Raw genomic sequence first — 6,965 nt, 5'->3', positions numbered from 1 at the left:
GACTAAAGGCCTATTATTGGAGGGACTGAGACCATAGGAACTTATTACATGTGTGACCTTTTAAAGCCTTTCACTGTGATGGATCTCAGGTGAGAATTTACTGGAATCAATTTTTATCTGAAAGCTCGATGCTTGCTCACCGGCCCAGCCCTGTGTGAAACATTCACTTTATGAAAAAACAAAAAAAGAAAGAGACAGCCCCTTGACTACTGGAAATGGGCAACATTTTAAAGCACCCCAAATGCCTTTGTGTCCTTTCCTCCCAAATTAAAGAGACTTTGAAACAGAGGGCTGGAGGAAGTGCCTGAGTATTGTGCTTAATCAAGGTAGAAATACAAAGACAGAGCCAGTTCCCTAAAGGTTCACATCAAAAGGTGCATCCCACTTTGTGAGCTATTTAATCAGTTAAAACACAGATGGCAGGCTGCCGCAATTAATTAATCATATATGAGGCATCCTGTACCTGCTAGCAGAAAGTATGTCAGTGCTACAGAGATCTCATTTGGATTTCATTGTAACTATGTGCCACCAAAATAATTGCTGCATATGAATAGGACAAGCTTTGGACGTTAAACTGGATGTAATGTACTCAAACTGAAGTCCTATTCTAGTTGTGCATATTTTGCTCCTGCTTCATCACGGCAGAATAAAGGTTAGTTTTACTAGATATACTCACGTGCTTGTCAACTGTGTTACTAACACGTTATGGAAGATATTATGATGGAAGATGGGTCAACCACAACACAAAAAAATAGTGTTGTTGAGGAGCCACAATGAGGTAGTTCAACATTAGCCACTTTTACACAGAGATCCCGGAAAAAAGGTGAGATGGTGATCCCACCTTTTCTCAACCATTGACCGATTTCCACAGCCAAGCCAAAGGAGTAACAGAGGCGAGACAGGCTGGACTTTTACACAGCGGACCTGCGTTCCGGGAATCAAAGGGGCAGTGACGCAGCGCAGCACATAGTGCGTATATGGAGACACTGGCATGGATTCTGCGGCAGCCACCCAAGTGACAGTCCTGCAGCTTCTTGCCATGGGTGAAAATGGCATGCAGCCGTGGCATCCCTGGCACAAAGCCATGGCACCCAGCAGAATCCATGCCAGTACCTCCGTATGTACCTGCTGTCTCTCAGCAAGTCATCAAAACGTCACACCTCAGTTGCGGAACAAGAGATGTTCCTTTTACATAGCGTTCATGATTCCACCTTTATCACGGCTCTGTACCTACCTCCGGAGGCATTTCAGAGCTGCGATAAAGGTGGGACCAAATGATCCAACCATTTCGTTTACACAGATGTCGTTCCAGGCTATTGTGTCCTTTGCCTTGCCTTACCTTTGTTATTGCCTTCGATACTTTATATGTTCTGCTTAAATTTGTGGTTTCTCTTTGCCTTTCTTTCACTTTTGTATTTTGTTTCTACTTTTGTTCGAAATAAGCTTAAAACAAAAAACTGAGATTTTAGAAGGTTTGCTAGTGACATTTTCTTTCTGTTAGAACAGTGATAGACAACAAAGATTGAAAACACCTGTGTACAGTAGGATTTACTCCATTTTACAACATTAAATTTCATGAACTGATGAATGATTTGCTTGTAACTGGAGGGGTGTACCTGTTTCAATACATCACAAAACATGAACATTCACAGACATGACCATCAAAATACAGACCTAATGCATACATGCCATACTTCCTCAATTTAACAACTGTGACTAAATTTCATGCTGGGTCGCTTATAATAGCCAGGGAAAAGGTCAGCATAATTAGATAAATGCTGGTGCAACCTGGATAAAAAATATTATGATTAAATGGCTGATGTCTTTTATATATGAGTATTGTGAGGACAGTTGAGCACAATGTGCACTCCTATGAGTTTAATTTAATATATTCAACAATATAATGCTCCTGTTTTCAGCACTTTGTTGTATTACTTATCTAAAATGTTGTTATCCAATTTCACCCACTTCAGGTGTATGTTATACTTTTTCAGTGAAAGTGTCATTTGTAGAAACTAACAAGCACCACAAGAAGGCAACATGTATGCAATTAAAGCACTGTTAAGCAATGAATGATGTCAGTGCACTGAAACCCTTGAAACAATTTACTGTCGTATTTGTAGAAAAGCTCATTTCAATACTTATAGAATTGTGAGAGCAGATCAAATCAGGATTTTATACTAAAAAGGACCAGTTCTAGACAACTAACTAAAACAAATGAGAAATAAAGGTGAGGCAAAGCTGAGGCAAATAAAAGCTGTGGTCATCCTTTTAGGAAATATGTGTGTGTGTGTGTGTGTGTGTGTGTGTATACATATATATATATGTGAATGTATATATGTGTATTTCTGTATGAGTATGTATATGTTTATATGCGTGTGTAAGTGTATCAGTATGTGTATATGTACAAAGCAGTGTAAAGATCATTCTTACGCTTCAAAGAAAGCACATCACAGCAAACAGTGCCGTATGTACTGTAGCTTTTAACATCACAAGTGGGTGATCACACTCCATAAATTTGTGAAAATATTAATTTTAGATGCAGTATGCAAATGTATAAGTGTAAACTTCATCTGCAGGAGATTTGATAAGTTGGGTGTCATCTGCATATTGTTTGAGCCAGACTTGATTACTATGAGGGGTTTACACTATATTTGTCTCATAACAATTAGGTTTGGGTAAAACATAGGGATGGACAATGGATGTTTTCAAAAATAGTTCATCAACTGAAACACTGAAACATTGCTTAGTGGTAAAATATCATCCACTGTTAAAGACATTTAGTTAGTATGTACGTACTGTATTGAAGAGAAAGAGAGGTCACGTCGATGCTCTACTATTAACATATTTTTGTACAAAATAGACTTCCAGAGACAGCAGTGTGTTGATCAACTATATCAAATCTGAAACCAAACTAATAAAAAGTTCATAGGTATTTGTTTAGACAGCAGCTTTATGAGTACATTTTCAAAAGCTAAATGAAATTTGTCAGACTACAAAGTTAAATAGAGAATCACTGCAGTTAATTCATTGTAATTACAATAAATACTATATAAATATCATAAATATTTAATACATGTTCATTTAACATGTTCATAATATATGTTGAGAAGTGGACATGTAACCCACATGCACACCATATAGTTTACATATAAAAATTTGATAATAAAAAGATACCTAGAAAATGTCAGTTAATACAATATTTCATCTGAACAAAGAAGCAGTAATGACCCTGCTTATATGACAATGATAATCATATAAAGTAACTGCTCATTTTTCCCCCTCTTTTCCACCAATTCATTCTCTTTTACCCCAGTGAGGCTTGTGGATTTTTTGATCTGTCAGATTTTTGTTCATGGGCTCTACAGTGTGTATCTTCGGAGCATAAAGAGACTGCATCAAAACAGAGAGATAATCGAAAATAATATACAATATGCATCCTCTCTGGATCATCCATGCTCAACAAGGTGATGTGCTCTCTCTCTCTCTCTATTTTTTACGAGAGGAGAAAATTGCACATGTAATAAAATCCAATTTTATATTTCATTCTGAGAACTACAATAAATACAAAACAAGCAGTAAATAAGCTTTTCAAAAAGCTGATTACCAAAGCAATTTATTGCCAAGTCCAGGACTGTGTTAAAGCAGAGCGGCGCTGGAAGTAGAGGGGCCCACATTCCAAATCTTCTCTCCCTCAAGCTCTTTGCTTGCCATGTTATTAGCTGGGCTGCTTGGTGAGGAGCCAATCTGATCAACTTATTTTACTATATAATGCTCCAGCTCCTGCTGAAAGCAGTTAAAAAAGGATTGTGATTGAGGTCATCCTTGCATCACGGTGGGAGATGCAGATATGTACATTACCACAGCCTTTTCTTGTCCCTGTTTGGGTCCTTTTTTGTGCAACAGAGACGGAACTCAATAGGCAGTCACAGTAATGATATTCTGTGTCAATGTTAAGATGATGCATCTGAATTATGCAGTGGCTCCAATGTTTATATCCATGATCAAAAGTCTTTGTCCACATGGACCTTGGTCAAACTGGTTCTTTATCAAACTTTGAGTCTGAAGACCTGTGGGCGTCTTTTGAGAAAAATCCAAATACACCGCTGAAGAAAAAAAACTGTTGTGTATATAAAAATACTCAGGTTACCATTTTACTCTGTTTATTGCAGTAGTGGTGCTGTTGTTTGTAATTGCTAATAAAATATACTGTGAAAATATTTAAGAGTTTTTGTCTCCAGCAAAGTATTGTAGATAATCTAAATGAGCTGTAACTTTAGGCAGGGACTGAGGAAAGAGCAAAAAGTAAAAGTCTGCATAATATTTTTAAATATAAATTGAAGTAGTGATGGCACAGGAGAAAATGCTATGTGGGGATTATTCACAGTTATATAATGTTAGGAAGAAAACCAGGCGCTTCTCATTTTGGTCACTTATCCCTCATTGTAAAGGTCTGTATATTTCATTGCTGGTGCAGCAGCTTAGGGGATACATTTCAAAGCAGCAAATAAAAATTGGCTAAACTTCCAAAATTAGCACTTCAAAGTCAAACATGATTTGCAGCGAGGGAAGGGGTGGAAGCAGTGTGACTGTGAAAGTGTGTTTGTAAAAGTGAACTGTGTGTGTCTGCGTGTGTGCGGTGGAGCTGATGTACAGAGTTCAGCATTAGGCCTTAGAACCAATTTCTAGGCAAATTGGTTTCATTTAAGAATGAGATCACAGAGTAAGCAAACCTCTTTCAGGGCAAGTTCATGCATCTGTAGCCATTTATTTCAGTTTTATATGCATTGCTTGGCACTGGCTGTTGGTAGGTAGAATATGCATAATCTTAGCCATGGGCAACATACTATAGTTAACATGTTCACATTTACCTGTTATTACCATGAAGCTAAATAGCTTCTTCCATTTTATTGCGTTCTGTCAAAATGGGCTTCAGCAGTAATTTAGTATTTTGTTTTCTATAGTCCTTCCAGCACTATTGTGGAATCAGTAGTAATCAAAGCCACATGCAACTAATTGCGCTGTGCAGTCTCTTATGCATAGCACAAGCAGGCCCATTAGGCATCAATAGAACATATGTCGGGGTTTTTGAGTGGGTGTGAAAATTTGTTTATTGAATAATAGTCACTTGACCAGTAATCATCTCTGGACATATTTTTATTTGCTCATATTTTCAAATGAATGCTGCCGCTTGCAAAACTCCTTGTGCAGGAGAGGATACTTTCCACAAGGCAGAGCTCAAAAAGAAGAGTAGCATAATTGACTTTTAGCAAATAATTTAGCTTCTCTGTCATGCCTAAGGGTTTTTTTTTTAACATAAGACCTGCTCAGTTAATAGAATTGCAGGGTTTGGGTTAAAATTATAGCTGTAAAACCCTACATTTCTTAATAAAGGTCTCACAGGGATAATGTTTTGGAATTTTATTATTGCCATGCTTTAACAGCTGTAGTACCTCAACTAATTAAGAAGAAACAGTTGTAATCTACAAACTCTCTGTCCCGTCAAGAAAGTAGTGTATTGTGGGATAATCGCCCAGAACTGCTATGCAGATAATGATTAGAATTTCCCACATGGCAATAATGAGGTTGATTCCTCGCCAAGTGTTGGACACCACACCAGTTTACAAAATACACTGGCAGGAGGTTACTTGGAGTATTACCTGTAGTAATCAAAATGCATAGCTGACTATCAGTTCCCTTTCCCAAAAAACTCTCATCCATAAAATTAAATTCAGTATAATTAAGACTGTTGCTGTGTTGAGTTGATAGGTCCAAAAAGAAAGAGCCTCGCTAGTTTCACAGAGAGTTTTGGCTGCTTTTCCACCTATCTGCCTTCCTTGTGGTTTTTATTCTATGTGCACCCTTTATGACCACGCTCTGCTGACAGCTGTCCCTATGTCAATATGAATGTCTGTCAAGAGAGATTATACATCACATGAATCGAGGCAGATAATGAGCAAGAGGGAAGGGCACTTTTTAACACCCCCCCGTGTGCAACATATGACACAAGCCAAGCTAATTAAGCAGATGCCATAATGCAGTAATCAGGAACACAGAGGAGGTTGGAGAATTCAGAAACTTGAGTCATAACAGTGCAACATTTGGTGCTTAAGAACTTCTCCACCAACACAAACAGATGGGGATGCCAAGCTGCAATGCATGTGTATTTATGTGTGTGTAAGCATCTCTGTGAGTTCGCCATGTTTTTCAATTTTGGGTTAGCGTCTGTGTGTCTCAATAGTCTGTGCACATGCTTACCTGTTTGTCTCTGTCTTGTTCTTTATCTGTTTTACTATATAATTAGTATTTAAAAATGTGGTTTTGTGTTCTGTTGAAGCTGAAAATGCCTAGCTGTGAGTGCGCTACCATGACAGGACACACACACCTAATCTGCATGTGTGTATTAATTTACAGCTGGGGACAGTGTTACCTGGTGAGGTGTTTTCCTCATTATTTTTCTGGAAAATGAGCAATCAGCCATATTGCGTGGAGCCTGATTGTTTCCCTCTGTAAATCAATCCAGGAATTGCAATTAAAATGTTCTCTTATGTGGTATAATTGATGTCTACCTAATCCTTTATTTGCACACCTGCCGGTGAGTCTGAATTTTTAATGAATTTCTAATTAATGCTCTTTGCACACTTGATTTATGTGTTAGCAAATTATAGTGCTGTTCTGTGTCCTGCTGGTGGAAAAGTGCCTACAGAATGTCACACCGGGGTTAAAAATTGGAGTTTAAATGCATTTCCCAAAGAGGAAAAAGAACAGAGATAAGAATAAATGATAAATAATACAGCAGTCTAATGTGTGTTATAGGCATTAGTTCTATGATAATTTTGTTGTTGTTGTAGGTTTTGTTTATACCCCTGACAACTCATTAATTCATTTATTAGCTTAGCAACATTCAAACATATACTGTCTGTATTCATCTGTGACAAACCCCCCTACCTTTCCTATTTTGTCGT

Source organism: Sphaeramia orbicularis, chromosome 3 (genome assembly GCF_902148855.1).
Source record: "Sphaeramia orbicularis chromosome 3, fSphaOr1.1, whole genome shotgun sequence".
Lineage (NCBI taxonomy): Eukaryota > Metazoa > Chordata > Actinopteri > Kurtiformes > Apogonidae > Sphaeramia > Sphaeramia orbicularis.
This window is presented reverse-complemented; position numbering follows the sequence as displayed.